The sequence below is a fragment of the Myxine glutinosa genome, chromosome 3 (genome assembly GCF_964187855.1).
Source record: "Myxine glutinosa chromosome 3, kmMyxGlut1.1, whole genome shotgun sequence".
Classification (NCBI taxonomy): Eukaryota; Metazoa; Chordata; class Myxini; order Myxiniformes; family Myxinidae; genus Myxine; species Myxine glutinosa.
Genome location: NC_136263.1, coordinates 69,047,887 through 69,070,402, shown reverse-complemented (window position 1 = coordinate 69,070,402; position 22,516 = coordinate 69,047,887). Strand labels below are relative to the sequence as shown.

General features: G+C 46.1%; 1 protein-coding gene and 1 long non-coding RNA gene across 8 annotated transcripts in view; both read left to right on the top strand.

Moving 5' to 3' along the window:
• LOC137423527 (serine/threonine-protein phosphatase 2A 55 kDa regulatory subunit B beta isoform) overlaps positions 1-22,516 on the top strand; it is a 240,058-nt gene that overhangs the window by 38,449 nt on the left and 179,093 nt on the right. The gene's annotated exons all lie outside the window — the stretch shown is intronic.
• LOC144891328 (uncharacterized) lies at positions 14,084-22,380 on the top strand. Its single transcript, XR_013622852.1, has 3 exons — positions 14,084-16,764; positions 18,950-20,263; positions 20,375-22,380. It is a non-coding gene; the product is annotated as an uncharacterized LOC144891328 (long non-coding RNA).

The following is a 22,516-nucleotide window of genomic DNA, read 5'->3' as shown; positions in this document are numbered from 1 at the left end:
CATGTACCCTGGTATCTCCGGCTCGGCTGCCGCGACCACGTGCGCAGCGCAATTTGGTGCTGCTTCGGTCACGGGCGCGGCAAAATTTGGTGCCGCTACACCCACGTGCGCGAGGACGCCATCTTGTGCGTCTGATACTCCCTCAACCGCCTCCTCATTGCTCCCCTCCATTTGATCCTGGGTTACTCCTAACCCCTCCTCTAGCTCACCCACCGGCATTCGATCGCCTTGACCAGCCATGGCGCGATTTCAAAATTCGGGTTTTACAAAACAAAACAAATTTCGGCCGCTCCAAATTTTGACCAAATTTTTTCTAGATGTTTTTTTTTTTTAAATTTGGTTCGGGCCCCGAATCTCACTCCCAGACACCAATTGTTACAGAATAACACAATTGGTGTTCCAAAATTTTGGGCCTAACAAATTTAGTCCCAGGTCCGAATCCAACTCCTGACAACCAATTGTTACAGATCGCAGTTTAGATGTTATGATGACCGAGCGGTGGTGTATTTAACCGCGACCTAACAGGATCCCTGACTCACCCGATTCACCCAGAACTTTGGCCGTATCGCACCACAGCTGCCCAATCTGGGAAAAGACTGAAACGACGAAATGCAAGAGGAAAAGGAATAAAACGAATAGACGGACAGAAGAGTAATTGGATTTATTATTTACACAAGCAAAAAGGAGCAATCAAGGTTTATTTACAACACATAAGACGCAGGTGACACAGTGCAAATTTTAGCTTACTTACAGACTTAATTAAATACCCAGGGACAGAACAAACAAAACAAACTCACGTATACAAGAAGGGTGGAAAGGCAGGAGGTGGATGGCTGGAGGGAGAGGAAAGGTCCAAGGGGGTCCTGCAGCTCAACCGGCGCGTTTAGCAGCCGCCGTTCCTTTTCGGCCCTGCTCCAAACCGCCGTTCAGGCCCCCTTTGGCTGTTGGGTGTTCTTGCTGCTGCGGCCTCCGTCCGCTGCGTTCCCAGGACTTGTCTGACTCGTTGGTCCAAACCCTCAACTCTTTCTTGGTCCCTCACTCTTTACCACCGACTCCTCACCGCAACCAACGCAACCACTTGACCACCACCTCTACTGACTGACTCTTCACCACTCTCCACTTGACGACCGACTCTCAACCAACTCAGACCAACTCAGACCAACTCAGGCCAACTCAAAGTGCATCTCTCCTGGGAACACCCCCGCCGTGGGTTATATAGGCCCCGCCCCTTAACCTTTTCGAACCTCCCCCAAACGTTCTCTCCCCGCCCTCTCAAGCTAAACCCCTTGTTCATGGTTGGTCGAGTGGGGCTGGCTCACTCCTCCCCTCTCTGACGAGGTGGGGACCCACCTTCCTTCCCCCAACCCTGCCTCGTGGTCAATGGCGGATGAAGGGAAAACCACCCAACATGCAGTTGGCAATGCGAATTGCAATTGACGGAAAGGGGGGAATGGAAGTGTTGGGAGTGGGAATGAAGGGAATCTATCTCTTTCACTGGTGCAATGGAGTATTTCAATTAATGGGAGACACAGCCTTACTCTAAAAACACATAATAAGAGATAACTATCAAACAGAGGTATTCTATTATTTGGCTGACGTGTATGCTTGTGGACTAATTATGGGATGCCCTTTCACCTTTACACAGCTCCGGAGGCAGGGGGGGCGCAGAATAAACAATAATAATAATGATACAGCACACAATCAAAAAAATACAGTCCTCATCTCCGCAACAATATTATCACAGATTATAGAAGCATAAATCATTGTGGTTCAACTGGTTCATATCTATTATCCAACCAATCATCCGAATCCCATTGTTTTGCTGATAAATTGATAATGCAAATTTTCCATGAATTTATATTCCAGACATGTTCAGACTTGTTTACTGTTTGGACTCAATGGACTGACTATGCTGACTAAGCAACAGCTGCAACACTGTTGCAGCAGTATGTTTGTGTTATCGCTTGAGGCATTGTGCTCACTGCTCAGTTATTAATAGAACTGTTTGAATTTTCTTGATTCTTAATTTCTTAATGCTATGTTCTACTTCTTTCAGATTCATATCTGATTGAAAATGTCATCTGTGGAAAAAGCAACAAGATCTCAAACCAAGTTGTATCTCCTTGGCGACTCTGTGACTGAATTAAGTGGCAGCAAGTTGCCATCATTGCGTATGGCTCTTGGATTCTTCCTACATCACCATCTCGATCTGAAGGAGACCGTAAGACAATCGTCGGATGTTACCATCACGGAAATAGCTAACTTTTGGAAGAAAGCTAGAATCCCGATGAGAGCTCATCAAAACTGCCAAACCAAGCTTGAGCAGACATTTGAAGAATGGCGTCTTCTGAAAAAGAACAAAGCGTGAACGTCACCAACTCAACTCGCGAGAGAGTCGGCTTTTGTTTCCAGGCTTGAAGACCTTTTTGATGTCGCTCACGCTGATGCTCTGACCAATACGTCAGTATTACAAGAAGACAAGGATTTCTTGTTAGCCCAGCGAGAAAAGGGAAGAAGGGGGTCGCTGGCTGGAGTAGATGTAAAGCTTGCGAAGGAGAAAACGGCATCCAAAAGAGAGGAGGAAATGCTTGCCAGGCGACAGCGAATGGAGCAAATGAAACAGTTAGCAGCTTCTACAGCTGAACTGATTTCATCTGGTTCTGAATCTGAAAACAGTTCAGCAGAAGATAGTGAAAAGATGGAAACTGGGGACAATGCAAGTGAGGGAGCTGCTGGAGGCATCACATTTCAGACACGAAAAAGAAAGAGGGGGCGAAAAACTGTCGTTACTGAAGAACTCGCAGCCGCTCTAGATCGCACAAAAGTGTCAGACCGCAAAGCCGTTTTTGTTATAGCAGAAACTGCCAAAAGCTTGGGACAGAACATTGATGAACTTGCTCTAAACAGAGACTCAATTCGCCGATAAAATGTACAACACCGAGTCCAGAGATCTGCAAATATAAAGGCGGAGTTTCAGGGTAACATTCCCCTTGTTGTTCACTGGGACGGCAAACTGATCCTTGATCTAATTGGAAAAGAGAAGGTTGATCGCCTGCCAGTATTGGTTTCAGGGAAAGGAGTTTCTCAGCTACTCACAGTTGCCAAGCTTCCATCTGGAACAGGCGAGGCTCAGGCTGCTGCTGTCTTTGGAGCCATTGAAGACTGGGGCGTAGCCGACAGCATCCGAGCTATGTGTTTTGACACGACCAGCTCAAACACTGGTCGGATCGCTGGTGCCTGTGTCCTCCTAGAGCAGAAGCTTGAGAAGGAGCTCTTGTCACTAGCTTGCAGGCATCACATTATGGAATTGATAATTGGTGCAGTGTTCCAAGTGTGTATGGGATTGGGAGCCAAATCTTCTCCCGAGGTTCCACTCTTCAAACGCTTCCAGGAATACTGGGGATTCATAGACACGGCCAAGTATGAACCAGGGATTGCAGCTGATGATGTGGCAAGTCTAGTGGAAGACATAAAGCAATGCACTATCGATTATGCCAACAAGCATCTTGAACAGAGTCAGCCGAGAGATGATTATAAAGAATTCTTGGAACTTGTGATTGTCTTTCTCGGTGCTGCTACTGCCAGAGGAGTGCGATTCATGTCACCCGGAGCAATGCACCACGCCCGCTGGATGTCCAAAGTAATATACTGTCTCAAGATCTGGATGTTCAAGGCTCAATTCAAACTGACTCCTGCAGAAAAGAGAGGATTACGTGATGTGTGTGTATTCATAGTACGTGTCTACCTGACAGCCTGGATCTCTGCACCTCAAGCATCAGGTGCTCCTTACAGTGACCTGCTGCTGCTGAAGTCACTGCTTGAATACTCATCAATCCATCCAGCCATCTCAAAGTCAACATCACGCAAGTTTTCCAATCACGTGTGGTACTTGTCACAGGAACTTGTTAGCTTGGCTTTCTTCGACAGTCGGGTCAGTTCGTCAACCAAGAGACTGATGGTGAGTGCCATGAAGAATGAAGAAGACCAAGATCAGGATCATTCCAAGTGAATCACTGTTGCTCTTGATTCATTCAAGGACAAGAACTTGGAAGATTTCGTCACAGCAAGGTCAATGAAACTTCTGCGAATGATGGAACTTCCAGATGGATTTCTCGCGGTTGATCCGGACTTGTGGGATGACAGAGACGACTACAAGCAGGCTGCAGAAACAGTCAACTCTCTAAAAGTTGTCAATGACTACGCTGAACGTGGAGTGGCACTCATTCAGGAGTACAGTGGGTTGATAACCCACAATGAAACTCAGCTGCAATTCCTGCTGCAAGTTGTCGAGGACCATCGCAGAATGTACCCTGATAGCAGAAAACATACACTGTCCGGGATGCCATGAAAATAATAAATTTGGGGTTTGCTGGACATTGTCAGACTGATACTATGAACTCTGTCAGAAACTGAACAAAGAATTCACTATTAACGTGTTCAAAAATAAATACTGTGTTCAAGTGTGTTGTTTAAAATAAATTAAGATATAGTCTGATATACTCGTAATTCGTTGAATTTTTATAATTTTCATAATCTTTGAGGCCCTTGAGCTACCCCTAAACATAATACTTTAGTGCTCAAACTTTTAATACAGTGTTTCTATATTATATGGAACAGATTAAGGGGGTAAGACTTTCAAAAATAAAAATTTAGTTTAAAATTTTTTTTTAAGCTCCACCATTATATATATATATATATATATATATATATATATATATATATATATATATATATATATATATATATATATATATATATATATATAGTCAAATAACATTGACAGCTTCACTTTTTTCCTTCGGAATCCTCTGGTAAAGCTTTATGAAGATAGCTGATCGCATTCGCGAGTTATCTCTCAGACAAATATACAAATAAACGAGACTGACCGACGTGACGATTTTAATTTTTTGTCATACCAAGAAAGACGTCATTCAGAGCACGATACTTGCAAAATCCATCACCTCCCCCCTAAAAAAAAAGTTGCCATGGATACATTACCGTGGATACATTACCGTGGATACATCAAATTGTCCATTTCATTAAGATTAAAATTGACGTTCTTATTCAAAGCTCATGTTAATCGGAAGAAAATTGACGATTTCTCAGGTGAAATTTGATTATTCTAGGAGTTTGACCTTAAATAGTTTTCCCAATTCACTGAGGCACTGCAATTTCTGTTTAAATTTCAAGTCAATCGGGTTTTTCAGATGAAAATTGATTTTGGAAGTTTGACCTTGATTTGACCTTTGACATTTTGACATCAAAAATAGTTGGTTTCCCAATTTAGTGACTCGATATGCAAATGAGGTTCAATTTTCAAGTCAACCGGATGAAAAACGGAGATTTTAGAAATTTGACCTCAAGATGACCTTTGAAATCAATAGGCGTCTTCTTTATGACCAACTCTACCATCTGGTGAAGTTTTGTGAAGATCGGTTTAAAATTGTGACCTGTAGGTGAGAGATAGATAGATTATACAGACAGACAGACAGAACAACAAAGTCGACCTACCAATATACTTGAAAAATCTTAGATTTTGCAGGTAACAGACAGGGGTGAAAACATAACCTCCACCCACATTCGGTTGCAGAGGTAAATATTTTTCCTGAGTTCTGATACCAGCAGAGAACTTAGCAGCCTCTGGCTGATTTTCATTCTCAGTAATATGTCTTGATTTATTTGCACTTGCTGTGCTGCGTGTACCGCACTTTTAATGCGGTGACCTCTGTGCATTTTTATGTCTCAATTGTGCACTACTATGATGTAGCTTAATTTCCGTTCATCTGACAGGCTTGTTTAAAATATCTTCTGAGGTGACACCCATTGCTGTCCTTGGAGTGAAAGCAAAGCTTTCCATTAAAACAAGTGGGTTAACTAAGATCGGATTGTCTCTGAAACGTTTCTTTGTGTAGCCCCATTCAGACTGCTGCAATGTCTTGCGATCCCAATACCATGTCCAGTGTACCAGTAAATGATGGCTTTAGTACCAGGAATTGAACACACAGGTAAATGATCGGCTAGGGATCTTTTAGTGTTTTACATGTTTAAGACTTTTTATTTATTTATTTATACAGGATCTATGGATTCTCAGGCTTATAGTTGAGCTGCCACACACACGTATATACAGATGAGGTTCCGGTGATATATCGGTATAATATTTAACTTATCTGGAATTTCAATTCCAAATAAGGTATTGTCCGTCCATCCGTCCATCGCATTTTTCCAACTTTTCCAGCAAAACCGCTTGGCTGATGCGGCTGAAATCGCAGCAAGGTTCCACTCCTTACTGGTAACGGGGATTGCAAAGCTCATTTTGGTCATTTGACCGGAAGTGTGTCAAAATGGTTGACTTGGTCAATTTTTGGTAAAGTTGTGTAAATTCCTTCAAATATCTTCTTCTCCAGACCACGAGTCAGAATGCTACCAAATTTGGGTTGCAGCATTAGGACAGGGTCCTGATGTTAAATTGAGGAGGCCATGCTGATCATGTGACCGAAAGTGTGTCAAAATGCCAGTCACGTAAATTCCTTCAAAAATCTGCTTCTCCAGACCACGAGTCAGAATGCTACCAAATTTGGGTTGCAGCATTAGGACAGGGTCATGATGTTAAATTGTGGAGGCTATGCCGATCATGTGACATAAATGTGTCAAAATGCCAGACACATACATTCCTTCAAAAATCTTCTTCTCCAGACCACGAGTCAGAATGCTGCCAAATTTGGGTTGCAGCATTAGGACAGGGTCATGATGTTAAATTGCGCAGGCCATGCCGATCATGTGACATAAGTGTGTCAAAATGCCAGTCACATACATTTCTTCAAAAATCTTCTTTTCCAGACCCACTAGTCAGAATGCTGCCAAATTTGGGTGACATTAGGCTGGGACCCAGATAAGCTACCAGTCAAGTGGTCCTTTTTTATATCGATATACCGGTATCGAGAAAAATAGGTATATCTACAAAAATATCGATATATCACCTACAAATTGAAGAAAGATGCTTAAAGGCCTTAAATACATGCTTAAACTGATACTTTGATGCACTCAGCCACACCTGGAACAGTGTAGGTTTTAACTCTGCTACACCTGGAACAGTGGAATGTATGACGTAAAGACCTACCAGGAAGTAGGTACAGTAGGTTTTAACTTTTAACCCTCGGCAGCGTGCAGGCGATCACATTTTCCTTTGTCCCAACAGCTGTTTTTAAAGCATTTGGTTATTTTATATGAATTGGGAGTTTTTGAGAAAGCCTGTGCTGATTACCAATACGGTGATACCGATATCGATACTGTACATGTCATCACCATGTGCCAACATTGGGCACTGAGAGCTTTTTGCTGAGCTATAATATTTACTGAGCTAGGCTAGGTAGCCGATCACTCGGATCACTCATTCGTCTGCGACCTACGATTAATGGTCTGAATCGACTATTGTCTTTAGAAATTATGAATGCAAGAATAATGTAAGCGAAGGACAAAACTGAACCTCTTTTTACTCTCTTTATCAACCAAATTATCTATCTATACAAAAAATTGCCATAATTTGTAAAGACTTGAGTGAATGATGTAATTACCATGTCAATGGATGTGTATGTAACAATTGTAACATATTGTTGCGGATCCGGGGGACAGCACTCCCGTTAGCAAGGGGGGGGGGGGGGGGGGGGTTAATGCCCTTGTCCTGTTAAGCTGGCCGTCCGACCGGTCCTGGTACCTGTAACGCTCTTCTGCGGGGTGGGATTGATCAGGGTTATTGGTCCAGGGGTTATCCCGAATACCTTTATCAATCCCTCCGCAGAACAGGGAGACAAGTACCGCTCGAACCACGGACAAGATGGTATTTGCCGAGCGGTTTAGCAATCCGCGGTTCGAGCCGTTATCAAAGGACTAAACCCGATTAAAAGCGGTTCGGCCAAAATCGCGCCATAGGTACTCAATTGGGAAAAGACAAAGACGATCGGACGAGAGGAAGCAAAGAATATGAAAGGTATAGGAAGAACAAATATGATTTATTACTATCTACAAGAGGAAACGAAAGAAGGGCATTTATACAAGAGGAAATAAAAGCACATAGGGCAGCCTTAAAACAGTCTTATATTATTGAACCCCAGACAACACACAGGGCAGACCACGGACTTGCACAACAAAGGGGAAATTGCAGGCAGGAATGGCTGGAGGAGGGTTCGTAGGAAAAGGCACCGCGAGGAGGTTCGCTGCAAATCCACGCTCCGGGCTGGAAAATCGAGCAGCTGGCGGCAGCCCCACGTGTACAGTTTTCAGCGGCGAAAACCCGGCAGGCAGCGCGGTTTATGTTGCCGATCCTGGCGCCCCGACCCTTGCACCCCAACTATGCTCGCGCTCAAAAGCTGCTCGGTGCTCCTTTCTCCCTCCTCTCCCTCCTCTCTCTTTTGGTTCTTCTGGGTTCGGTTGGATCACTCATCTCTTGCCAAGCAGTCCCTCGCAGTCGCTTTTATCACTCGTGGCCGTATCAAGCCGCGGGTTGCGAGGGCACGCCTACCGGGTCGCTCACCGTGGTGCTGGTTGGCTGGTTAGGGCTGGCTGACTCCACCTCTGATGACGAGTTGCTGCCACGCCCGTGATCCGGCGGCTCTTCCCCCTTCTTCTCCGAGATCGAGCACATGGCAATGGCGTCTTGTGGGGACAGCAAACCCCTCGCACCGCTTTTGAAGGGAACGAAAGGGGACCTATCTTATTTGATTGATGCAACGTAGAGTCAAACTATTGGAAACACAGCCTTACCTGAAACACATAATAACGAAATAACTATGAAGAGGGCCTATGGTTCGCTACGTGTTGCGATGTGGACCAACTAGGGGACGACCGTGGACCTTTACAAGAAATGGAGGTATTTACCAAGAGAATTATTTACAAAGGGGTATATTTACAACACTTTACACAGTGCAGGGTTCTCAAAACCCCAACACAGCACCCTCATTCGTCCAGGCACGTCCCGGGCCGAAAAAACTTTAACTTAATGTGACACTCAGATGTAGTTCCCCTCTACGATTAACCTTACACTGAGTGCGACAGTTTTAAAACACAATTAGGTATGTCCCCCTGCTACGTTGCATCCTGCCTAACAGATTCACACCCACAGGATAACCGAATTACGGAATTAATTCGCAAACTACACATAAAGCCGGTGGGGAGCATTATTTACAAAACACTAATTGTATTTACATTGCAACCCAGGACCTGTCATTTTTGGGAAACAAAAAGAACCCTGTGGGAGAGAGGAAAAACATGCACTGCACCGATACACCACCCTTGCATGCCCGGGGATGCAGAATTGATATTGCAATGCATCCCCGAGCATGCAAGCACCAAAGCACCAATGACTAGCACCATCGAGCACCATCCAGTGCACAGTCATACATTTCAATGTCAATAAAATAAACAACTGTTGAACGGTTCTTCTTTCTGCTGCCTCTGCTGGCCGATGTTCCTGATGTTGTTCTTTTCTTGCTCTTGGCTTGCTGCCTATTTGCACATAATAATAAAAAGCACAAAACGTGTCCATTTTTATTTATGGCCCACAGGGGCCAACTATGGGTGGTCCACCTGTAGGGCAAAAGGGGCCACCTCACCGTGGTCCACAAGCCAAATCTTCCCGGGCCATCATGGCCGGGTGTCCCAGCAGAGGGGCCAGGCCCCAACACGTGGGGTCCATATGGGTGTGGTGCTTAGCCACCAACGTGTGGTCCATATGGTGGTGCTAGGCTGCAAGTCGTGCGGTCCATGAAGTGGTGCATCGGTCCAGGCAGCTGGCAGCGGCAGCTCGGGCACACAGATGCGGCTCCCGCACGCTTTCCCTCAGTGCCCAGAGAGCACGGTCCATGGGTGGGGAGGAAGACAAAGCAGTGTCAGCGAGGTGCAAGGGCGCAAGGGTACACATCAACACAAGGCAATGCAGAGGTGAGGTGCGCATGGAGAGCGAGCGGAGAAAGCTCGTCCCTATCGTACGTCACACCCCCCCCCCCGTCACCTACTCTACCCTTGCCCTTACCCCATATTTAAACCAATTTACAATTCGTCTCTATGTCCTGTCTTCCCCATATCTCCCCTTAAAGCAAATTTGTCCCCACTCCCAATTTCTTATTACTCCCATCTAAAACAAATTTGCCACCACCCAATTCATCATCAATCCCTCTTAAGGAGGGAGAGATGGAACGTCAAGCACAGTCACCCTCACGTCATGATGCGTCTTACGTCCCAAAACATTTGCACAAAAAGAACCATGGCATGGTGTGGAACACTGTCATCACCTCCGGTGAGTGGATGTAGATGGTGCGAGGAGATTTCAATTCTATCTACCTTCTAAATGACATTAACACACTTTTACACTACCCGGGGTCTTTCCCTGCAAAACCATTCGCCATCTTACTCGATGCGGTTCTAAAAACCAATTCCCACTGACCATCTGTGGTGTTCATCAATTTGGGGTCTCACTCCCCTGATTCAACTCCCTGTGCCTTTGCACAATTTCAGGACTGGTTCGTGTGGCGCTCCCAGCAGGTCCGCTCACCTGCACACCTCCGCCACTGTAGTTGCCTCCAAGCTTACCTGCTCCTTACCCTAACCTATCTACCTGGGGAAGGCCCTCTGGTGCTCTCCCCACTCGGTGCCCTCTCTGGCACTGGGCTACCCGGGTCCGTCCTCCGGATCCTCGGGCGCCATTCACAACTCTACCGGCTCCCAGAGCCCACCTGCGGCCTCACCTGGCCGACATCCTCACAGTGGCGGAGTGCCCATTTAACCATACACACTAACAGGCCACACGCCCAGCCATTTCCACTTCACTAATGCACCCATTCAAACACCAATCTACCACACGCACCACAGATGCCAATATGCAACCACAATTTACCTATACCCTCTACCTACCCTTAAACTACCCTCCCCGGGTATTCATGAGGGGTGTCCATCTTCCCCATCCACTCCTTTCGCACCAACCACTCCACTCCACATATTCCACACTACTCACTCCACACCATCCATTCCATACTCCATATACTCCAGACCAGTTATTCCATTCAACCATTCTCCATATACCTGCTCACTTGCACACCTGTTCACTTGCACACCTGTTCACTTGCACACCTGTTCAATCACACCTGGTGTTCCCTGCACCCTCCTTCCTCCGGGACCATTCGCTCAATACAACTCACAATCGCACTTTTCACCATACGCTGCTCCATCACCTCCTTCACACACACGGCACCATTCACGAGCATTGCCTCTCATTTCCTCATTTCAATATGCTCACCAGCAAGAACTTCCATACGCAATGCCTCATTCAAAAAAAAACGCAAACACACCATCATCTAAACTACCTGGTGCCCTTCTAACTTAGTGCATCCCCAGTCATCCCTTACACTATTGCACATACCACGTCATTAACAACCATTAATCTATTCTACGGCCCCACTACTTGTACAATGTCACTACTTAACTCTACAGTGACCTATGGTCATTTTTCTAGATCCTATCAATAACCTAACCCTCCCTGGCTAGGTTTTCACCGCCATAACCCCATAATCTATAGCTCATGTGCCTGGGTATTGATGGGAGGGATGGCAGAGTTACCATCCCTTTACCCATATACCATTCGCCAATCAAAGGCATCAAATTTCAACCAAATTCGCCCATCCAATTTTGCCAATCACATCTGCCAATCAATTTACCCATCAAATTTTGCCAATCAAATTTCACTGCTGCTATCACCATCACATGTCCACTCACTTGAGCCTCTCCGTGCGTCGTTACATCATTAAAAACTCGGCTTCGCAAAGCCGAGCAATGAATTCGGGTGGTTTGGTTGCCTGCAGGTTGGGTCCGTCCGGCATTCGGTTCAGGGGAGGAGGTTTGGTTGGGCCGAGGTTCAAAGCACCATCCCAGGGCGGGGCCTCTTGCTCCCAAGCGCGATGGGCCAACCTTGCCCGGGTGGAACGCCGCCACCACAAGGGGGCGCCGTTCTGATCCCTCCTACCTGCCCTCGAACCGGGCCGGTCACCTTGCCCGGCAAAGCCCGGACTCGACCGTGCGGGGCCCGGATCGTGCGCGGCGCTCTGAACAGGAGCCACGCGGCACCGATCTCGGCCGGCTCCCGCAATACCCACAGCCCGGCACGGACCGAGAGCTCGCGTCGGTTAAACGTCAGTCTAACCGCTATCCCGTTTAACGTCGACGCTTCACTTGCATGCTCACACCACGCGTTCCTTTTCACACTCTCCAAACCCGGCGCTCCAACGCCGCTCGTATATCCCACACACTTTGTCACAGCACTCGCTCGTGCATTCTTCCCTCGCACAAGCTCAGGTCTACTCATAACGCTCACATACTCTTTTGTGCACTCATCCTCACTTTCGACAGCACACTCTTATCATGCACTCCTCTGTTACACACCTTTCTCGCGCACACTCGTCATTCACACACTTCGTTCCACTCCTTTCGTCCCCCGTTACGTCCTCCGTAACACTCGCCATGGGTGTGCACTCTTCTGCACACCCAATCATCACCGCACACTCTCGTGCCAACTCTTGCGCACACTCTCCGGTTACATCCTCTGTAACACTCCCCATCCCGCGCTCCGATGTGCTCTCCTGCACACACGCCACAACCAACTCAGGTGTGCCTCCTCGCACCCGCTCAACTATTCCAAGTGTGCATTCTCGCACCCGCTCCACCACCAACTCACTCTCCGTGTCACACTCCGTACACTGTTTCACACATACCCTCCGACGTGCATTCGCTCTCGCACCCGGTATCACTCCCATACTCTGTCACACACTCACTCTCCGACGCACACTTTTTCTCACACAGCACACCACGGACCTCCCACAAACGCCCGTGGTACGCTGGGATCCCAAGCGCGCGAAAATTATTTTTGCGCCAAACATCCTCCCGCAAAACCTCTTAGCACCATATACCACCTTACTCACCTTTGGGAACCTCCTCTCCACGCACACCTGCAAATCTTTATGAGGATTAGCAAGTACGGCATCAGGATGTGAATTCAGACTTTGCACATTATCCATCACTTTCTCCGATTCCATTCCTATCTCTGTCATCTCTTCAATTTCAATTCCAACTATAACCATTTCATTCTGAATTAATTCTTTTTCCATCGCTGCACCTGAATTTGCCCTGTCCAATTCGACGGCCGTCGGGTTTTTCACACCCCGTGTCGCGATTTCTATCCCGGTCCACCCGGCTGTGCTTTGCTCACCCTCGCTCACCCCGCGCTTCTCAAACCGCGCTACCTCGTCGTGTACCCCCGCGACCGCCTCGCTCAACCTGCGGTTAACCTCCCTCTTCAATTCCTTCTCCTCATACCTGGCTTGCCCCCTCGCTAATCCCTCATTAATTTCTTTGGCTTGGCCAATTATGCCCCCCAAATTGTCCCCTAATCTGCTTCCGAATCCCTCCAATTTGCTTCCTAACTTGTTTCCTACTCCTCCCAATTTGCTGTTTAATCCCTCACATTTATTGTCGAACCCTTCAAATTTATTCTCTAACCCGTCAAATTTATTGTCCAACCCGTCAAATTTATTGTCCAACCCCTCAAATTTACTGTCTAACCCCTCAAATTTACTGTCTAACCCCTCAAATTTACTGTCTAACCCCTCAAATTTACTGTCTAACCCCTCAAATTTACTGTCTAACCCCTCAAATTTACTGTCTAACCCCTCAAATTTACTGTCTAACCCCTCAAATTTACTGTCTAACCCCTCAAATTTACTGTCTAACCCCTCAAATTTACTGTCTAACCCCTCAAATTTACTGTCTAACCCCTCAAATTTACTGTCTAACCCCTCAAATTTACTGTCTAACCCCTCAAATTTACTGTCTAACCCCTCAAATTTACTGTCTAACCCCTCAAATTTAGTCTAACCCCTCAAATTTAGTCTAACCCCTCAAATTTAGTCTAACCCCTCAAATTTACTGTCTAACCCCTCAAATTTACTGTCTAACCCCTCAAATTTACTGTCTAACCCCTCAAATTTACTGTCTAACCCCTCAAATTTACTGTCTAACTTCCAAATTTGGTTACCCAACTGTTCACTGGTACCCCTCGCTTCGTCCCTCATTGCTCCAATTTGGCCTCCCAATTTCTCACTCATTCTGCTTTCCATTCCCTCCGTTTTGACTATGAAAGCCTGCATTTGCACCATGAATAGGCCCCAGCCCGTCGGTGCCGCGGGCGCGGCTGCCGCGGCCATGTGCGCGTTGCCATCTTGTGCCCCTCCTGTAATCTCGTGCGAGGCGCCGCCATCTTGTGCGCCTGCAAACTCCTCTACCGCATTCTCATTGCTTTCCTCCTCTCTCTCTCCCAATTCCTCCCTGGGGTCCTGGGTTGCCTCTAAACCCTCTACTACCTCCCCTACTGGCATCAGATCACCTTGACCATCCATGGCACGACTTTAATTTGGGATATTAAATAAAATTTCGGCCGCTCCAAATTTTGACCAAATTTTTAGATGGATTAAAAATTTGGTTCGGGTCCAAATCCCACTCTTCGACACCAATTGTTACGGATCCGGGGGACGGCACTCCCGTTAGCAAGGGGGGGGGGGGTTAATCCCCTTGTCCTGTTTAGCTGGCCGTCCGGCCGGCCCTGGTACTTGTAACGCTCTTTTGCGGGGTGGGATTGATCAGGGTTATTGGTACAGGGGTTATCCCGAATACCGTTATCAATCCCTCCGCAAAACAGGGAGACAAGTACCGCTCGAACCGCGGACAAGATGGTATTTGCCGAGCGGTTTAGCAATCCGCAGTTCGAGCCGTTATCAAAGGACTAAACCCGATTAAAAGCGGTTCTGCCGAAATCGCGCCACAGATATTCAATCGGGAGAAAGGACGAAAGCGATCGGATGGAGAGAAGAAACCAAAGTAAGGAAAGAACACAGGTTTATTTCTATCTATAAGAGGAAACGAAAGAAGGGCATTTATACAAGAGGAAATAAAAAGACATAGGGCAGCCTTAAAACAGTCTTGTATTATTGAACCCCAGACAACACACAGGACAGACCACGGACTTACACGACAAAGGGGAAATTGCAGGCAGGAATGGCTGGAGGAGGGTTCGTAGGAAAAGGCACCGTGAGGAGGTCCGCTGCAAATCCGCGCTCCTGGCTGGAAAATCGAGCAGCCGGCGGCAGCCCCACGTGTGCGGTTTTCAGCGGCGAAAACCCGGCAGGCAGCGCGGTTTATGTTGCCGATCCTGGCGCACCGACCCTTGCACCCCAACAATGCTCGTGCTCAAAAGCTGCTCGGTGCTCCTTTCTCCCTCCTCTCTCTTTTGGTTCTTCTGGGTTCGGTTGGATCACTCATCTCTTGTCAAGCAGTCCCTCGCAGTCGCTTTTATCACTCATGGCCGTATCAAGCTGTGGGCTGCGAGGGCACGCCTACCGGGTCGCTCACCGCGGTGCTGGTTGGCTGGTTAGGGCTGGCTGACTCCACCTCTGATGACGAGTTGCTGCCACGCCAGTGATCCGGCGGCTCCTCCCCCTTCTTATCCGAGATCGAGCACATGGCAATGGCATCTTGTGGGGACAGCAAACCCCTCGCACCGCTTTTGAAGGGAACGAAAGGGGACCTATCTTATTTGATTGATGCAACGTAGAGTCAAACTATTGGAAACACAGCCTTACCTGAAACGCATAATAACGAAATAACTATGAAGAGGGCCTATGGTTCGCTACGTGTTACGATGTGGACTAACTAGGGGACGACCTTTGACCTTTACAAGAAATGGAGGTATTTACCAAGAGAATTATTTACAAAGGGGTATATTTGCAACAGTTTACACAGTGCAGGGTTCTCAAAACCCCAACAATATGAATACGTAATGGGTCATGACGTATTTTTGGAACCTACGTTAAAAAAAAACATTTTATACCGGTATGAGTCCACCGACATGTCAGAAAAAAATCGATACCGACGGAGCTTAATATATACGAGATGCAACACAGGGCTGCTAAACGAGACAAGCAGCCACTGAGCTTGTGGGAAGTGACGTCGCTTCCTGGGGCACTCTTGGGTACCAGTGATGTCACAACAATGGTGCTGCCTTTCTCATCGCACTCAGTGGGGCATTTCTTAAGGAGAAATTTTCTCCTCCCCGTAGATACCAACCTATGGAGATTGTCTATGCTCTTATCCTTTTAAATAAGGAACTGCATACATTGAAGCAGAACGTATCATTTTTTAAATGTTTGACGCCGCCGGGTGTTTTTGCCGCCGACCTCCCAGACTCGGAGCGGATGCTCTCACCATTACACCACAGTGTCTGGTCACCGTGACTTGTGTTAAGCTTTTCATATGTTTGAAAGTTTAAATCTTTATTCTTGAAACTGTGTGTCTTGCCGAGTTCATCACTTGCGAAATAATTATGCTACAATGGTTTTTTTAATGCCTCCGCTGACGAAGTCACCGGGTCATTGTTTTTGGGTTGTCCGTGCGTCCGTGATAGGTTTTCGTTCCAGCAATAATTTAAGCATGGCTGAAGGAATCTCAGTCAAAGTTGATACAAGTGTGTATAATGATGCATAGATGAACTGATTATATGTCAGCATCAAGAGGTGAAAGGTCAGAGGTCATGTCAGGTAAAAATGTGATACTTGAGAACAGCGGAAGGAATTTATATCAGACTTGGCACAAGTACTCGCATGTATAATGTAATAATATGGGTGGAGGTGTATCAGCCGACGTCGTGACATTGAAGAGTGCCATTCTAGTTAAACTGTTTTTTTTTTGTTTTTTTTTTGTATACAAGATCGAGGCTCGTGAAAGAGCAAACATTTATCACACAGAAAGACAAACCGACAAACCGACACATAACCGACAAACCGACACATAAAACAAATAACATCGGGAGCGGTATACAATATGGGGAGAGAGGGGGAAGGACACAAACACAACATTTGAGAGCAGGAACTGAGAGACATGGAGGCATCGAGAGATCTGTGGGAGGGAGAGGGCTTTGGGGGGGAGGCATGGGAAAGGTGGTGGGAGAGGCATAAAACATATGGACACTGCCAGGACTACCAGGAAAGAAGTTGGAATTACAAACAAGGTGGATCTGGGGTGAATTAGTGGGGGTAGAAAAGATCAAGGTTTTGGATGGGGGAAGATAAGAGATGGTGGTGAACAGCTGTTTTAAAGACCTGGAGGGAGGAGTGGGATTGAAGGGAGTGTGGGAGTTTGTTCCAGAGGCGGGAGAAAAGGGGAATGAAGGAGTGAAGGTGAGCAGAGAGCCGAGATTTCGGCAGTTTAACCATCAGAGGCTTGCTGGCAGATCTTGTGCGACCTGTAGGAATATTTGGGGGACAGAGCACAGAGAGAGCTGGGGGAGCAAGGCCGGAGAGGAGTCGGTAGAAGACAGAAAGACCACCTACCTGCCTGCGGTGAGTGAGTGAAAGGCCCTCAGAGATAGCTTCATCGCGGGAGATTCCAATGATTCTGAAAGCTTTGGTTTCAACAGCGTGAAGCCGAGCTAGGTGTGAGGCAGGAGCACCAGCCCATAGGGGAGAACAGTATTCCATTGAGCTGCGGATGAAAGCCTTGTATGTGGTGAGGAGCTCAGGTGTGCCTAGGAAGGACTTCGCACGACGGAGGATGCCCAGTCGGCGACTGGCTTTGCAGGCCAGCTTGGAAATGTGGTTTTCCCAAGAAAGATCATGGCAGATAGTGAGACCCAAAAGCTTGAGCAACAGAACTTATTGGAGAGGATTGTTGAGAAAGTAGATGGGAGGGTTGTCCAGTCGATCTTTTCGGAGAGACATAGTAAGAGTGTGAGATTTGTCAGGATTGAAAGACATGTTCCACTTGTTTGACCAGTCTGTGATTTTGTCCAGGTCTTCAGAGAGTGAGGAGGCTGCAGACTGCCGATCTGAGGGAAGAGGAATGGAGCGGCAGAGAGTGGAGTCATCAGCAAAGAGATAGAGAGGATTTTCCAGAGAGTCGGAGAGATCATTGATAAAGACCAGAAAAAGCACAGGGCCCAGCACACTGCCTTGGGGAACTCCAGCCTGAACAGGAAGGGGAGATGAGAGAAATCCATTCAGGGCCACACGTTGACTACGACCAGAGAGGAAGTCCGCAAGCCATGCATGGAGATTTCCATGGATACCATAGGAGTAGAGTTTGGTAAGCAGAGCTGGGTGCCAGACCGTATCGAAGGCACGTGATATGTCAAGGGAGACAGCTCTGATTTCCTGTTTGGCATTGAGGACCTCCATCCATTGTTGAGACAGGAGAAGCAGCATGTCCAGAGTAGAGTGACCTGGTCTGAATCCAAATTGATGATCAGAGATCAAGCCATTGGAGAAGAGGAAAGATTTCATATCCGAAGCAATGATGGATTCCATGACTTTGCTGATAATTGGGAGCAGGCTGATTGGTCTTTAGTTAAAAGGATCTGTTTTTGCACCTTTTTTGTGTAAAGCGGTAATGTTTGCTGATTTCCAGGATGCTGGCAGATGACCTTGAGCAAAAGATAGGGTGAAAAGAACAGAGAGAGGGTGAGATAGAGCGGCAGAGCAGGATTTTAGGACCCGTGGGCTGATGCCATCTGGTCCAGTTGCAGAATCAGAGTCGAGGTTAGACAAAAACTCCTCCACCTTGTCAGGAGAGAAGGACACAGAGTCCAGGAGCAGTTGGGTTCGAATGGGAAAGGTGGGAACAGAGAGAGATGGGTTTGGGACTAAAGATTTTGAGGCAAACACAGAGTTGAGTCATTCGGCTGAGGCATTCGGCATTGAGGCATTCGGCATTCGGCTGAGTTGAGGCATTTATTCAGTGATTCGAATGGGAAAGGTGGGATCAGAGAGAGATGGGTTTGGGACTAAAGATTTTGAGGCAAACACAGAGTTGAGGCATTCGGCTGAGGCATTCGGCATTGAGGCATTCGGCATTCGGCTGAGTTGAGGCATTTATTCAGTGATCTTAGGCTTGTGGAGGAGCTTTGCCACTGTCTTCCGGTGATGTTCCAGAATGAGAAGTGAGAAAGCCTCCAATCACACGCTATTATGATTGATAAGTCTGCTCAATCCAGGTTTACAGTTAGTGTGACCTGTTGTATGAATAGTGCATGTGCAGTCGTATAAGAACTACAGCCTTGTATTTCCGGGCCAACTGCATGTTGTTGCAACCTCGTGACTCGACTCCCTGCATGCTTTATGGGTAAGACCGGGTGGTGAGTTGGTTATGCTATTCGTGCGTGCACAGGTGCGTTTTGTGCACGAATGTGTGCGGTGTTTTCATGTTGGTGAGATGAGAGTTGAAGCAACAAGCAATTTTTGTGTTAAAACGATTTGTCCAGCAAGGCAATACCCATTTTTGTTAATTTGAAATCATTTGATGTCCAACAGAGCACCGAATGTTAGTAGATCGGTATAATATTGTGCCATTCCTCTTTTAAGAGCAAGTGCAACTTCAATTGTGGATTGTGATGTATTGATTTTGGTCCTCGGGCCACATTTCAAGAGGATTTGATTTGAGGCTGTGGTCTGGCCACTGCAGATTTGCTTTGTTGCCCTTTGAGCAGTCACTGACAGACACAGCAGTAACATAGGACACGGTACGTTATCATGATGGTGAACATAAGGACGTCATTATTATACATATTTGGAAAAGCAATTGCAACTATGTAATGTAGAAGGATGTGTACATCCATATTGCTTTATTTGTGCCGTTTTCCCGAGCGATCATGCTAGGCCAAATGAGGCCACAAGGTGGCAGCATAGCTCCACTTCCCACCATCAGTCATACAAATCATTGGTTTTTCATTTTCTCTCTGGAACGCCTCAGGTGAAATTTGGGTTTTAAAATGATATAATTTGTGAGTAACAAAACTTTTACCTAATTCAAGACAATGAATAAATATATGAATATATAACGGACGGCTCACCAGAAGGTGGTGCTGGAGGGTTCAAGTGTGTCAGGAAGTGGCTTCCATTGCCGAGGTGCACTCAAGACGGGTCATGGTGGGGAAGTGGAGAAAGAAGGAAATTCCCATTTTGTGCAGATTCAAGTAATTGGAATTGGGTGCTGTGGGAAGTTGAATCTGTAAGACTTGATGTTATCAAGGGCTTGAAAATTATTTCACTTTCTGTGTGTAATTACCTCCGCCACTGATGGTGGAGGGAGGTTATATTTTCATGTCTGTCTGTCTGTCTGTCTGTGAGCAGGATATCTGATAAAGTTATGGATGGATTTTAATGACATTTGGTAGACAGGTTGGGTGTGTATATATAAAAAAATAACCACCTTTAGAGGCCATTTATCCCCGCAAAGCGGGGGTTGGCCTTTTTCGGGAACCGTGGTTGTTGTTAGGTGTTAGGTGTTAGGTTAGGTTGTGTAACAAGGGCAAATTGATTAGATCTTTGTGAAGATCTGGATCTGGATACAAGAATTATTTAATTTTGCACGTGATTCTTCACCATTGAGAGATGGGGCCAAAAGCTATATCTAGCACGATATCTCAAAAAGTTATGGACGAGCTCCATCTCCCCCATCTGTCATCGTTACATCTCCCCCAACTCCCCCATCTGTCACTTCCCCCAAGCTCAGTAGCTGTATTTAGTGTTTGTCTCATAAATTTGTCTGTGTGTGCTTGTGTGTGCGTGTGTTAGCTCTATTACGAGCCTTAGCCCAAGATAATAAAAAATATATATATACTGTATATATATATATATAATTATTATTGGATAAGTGACGAGAACAAGCCGATTAGATTTCCATAACTGGTTTTACAAATTGGCCCTTTGACCATCAGTGAAAAAGGGATAATTCGATGGTGAAGACTTTCAAACTTGTTCCTTACCAGGAGTGTGCTTTTCTGTATAATTCTGTGGTTCTAAATCCTCTCTCCATGGAACTTGAAGGATACGTACTGCTTTTGGATATTCCAGCAACATAACATTCAGTCATCATTGATGACATCTGTAAATGTTCAGTTCTCACTGGTCAAATTATCTCACCTGTGTTGGGTTGTGACCGTGAACCAAGAAAAGCAGGTAATTGGTCACTTTACTCCATATTTGATCGTGTTGATTTGGACGAAACGATGTTGCATCGCATTGCCGCTCGCCTCTTTATAAAATCTCTCACGATGACTTTGTTTTTCCATTTGACTTACACTCAGTGGGTGCTGTACGAGTGGCACAGTCTTGCAGATATTTGAGGTCATGGAATGGATCTTCATTTATTTTATTTTATTTCTCTCTCTTTCTTCTATATCTACGGAAAGGTGAACTCTTGCGCATTGTTTTCGCCAGGCTCACTCAGCTACAACTGGATGGGTTTTAGGATGGAGGAGTAGCAGCCAAAATCAGAATCCCATCCAAGTTCCTCCTGATGACTCCATATTTGCCTATTATGGTTCCTTCTGACGGCTCCAATCCTGTAGTTGGTCTTTTGTTTGATATAATTTTGAGTAAATTCCTCCTTAATTCTTCATATGCAAATTCTACATTAATTGCATTCAACGAGTGGTACTCTTCTTTGATTTGACTTCACATTAAGCTGGATGATGCTCATCTGTTCCCAGTATCCGGTAGATGTTAAAACCCCTACTTTGTTTTTCGATGAAGAGCAGGCGAGGTATTACTGGCATAAAGTTCAAATTCCAACTCGCATCATAACGTGTATGTGGCAATGCATCAGTGGCACAGCCGCACTCCCCCACCATCCCCTGGAACAATGCAACCATTAGCCATGTGCTGCAATGCTGCATCATGCACTCACGTCAGATTGCCATAACTATAACAGGTGTGTGCTTTTGGTCATTTCCATATGTCGGATGCAGAAGGTGGAACGGAGCCCTCACATGTCTCAGTATCCACCTTTGTGTGTGTCGTGGCGTGTCACCATTTTCTCACAGTTGGCTGGATGGATGGATGGATGGATCTTCAAACTGAGGTTCATCAGTGAGTGCCACAGTGTTTTAGGGGAAAAATAATAATTGGAAATGAAAGTGTAGTTTATTTTTTAAATCGCTCTGCAGTGCCTCAGCCTTTGTAGCTATGTAAAAGCTGATGCTAAATGACCCCTGACCCCATTCCTTAGTGGATGTAGGGAAGTGTTTTAGGCTCCCACAAAAAATAGAAAAAAAAAAGAAATCAAAATTTGATTTCTTCAAAATTCCAACAGGATGAGAACTGCAACGGGCAACATCGGTTACCCAGCTTGTTGGACAATAAACGATTGTTCATAAAACTGGTGCATTCATGACCCAAAGGATATTGTCTCCGATTCATTTAAGCAGTCCCTTAAGATATGATCAGCTTGGTTCTTTCACATTGGACTGTCTTCCTTTGACATTTTGCAAAACGGTTTGCCTCCAAAGTGTGCCATTTGTTTTTGAGCGAAGATGTTTTGTTAGATGCACAAGTAATTGCAACCAACAAAGCGTTACCACAGCAAGGTGTGGCTAAAAATGAGCCCTGACAAACGTCACATTTGAAACCTGGTTGTGTGCATCCACCTTGAAGGC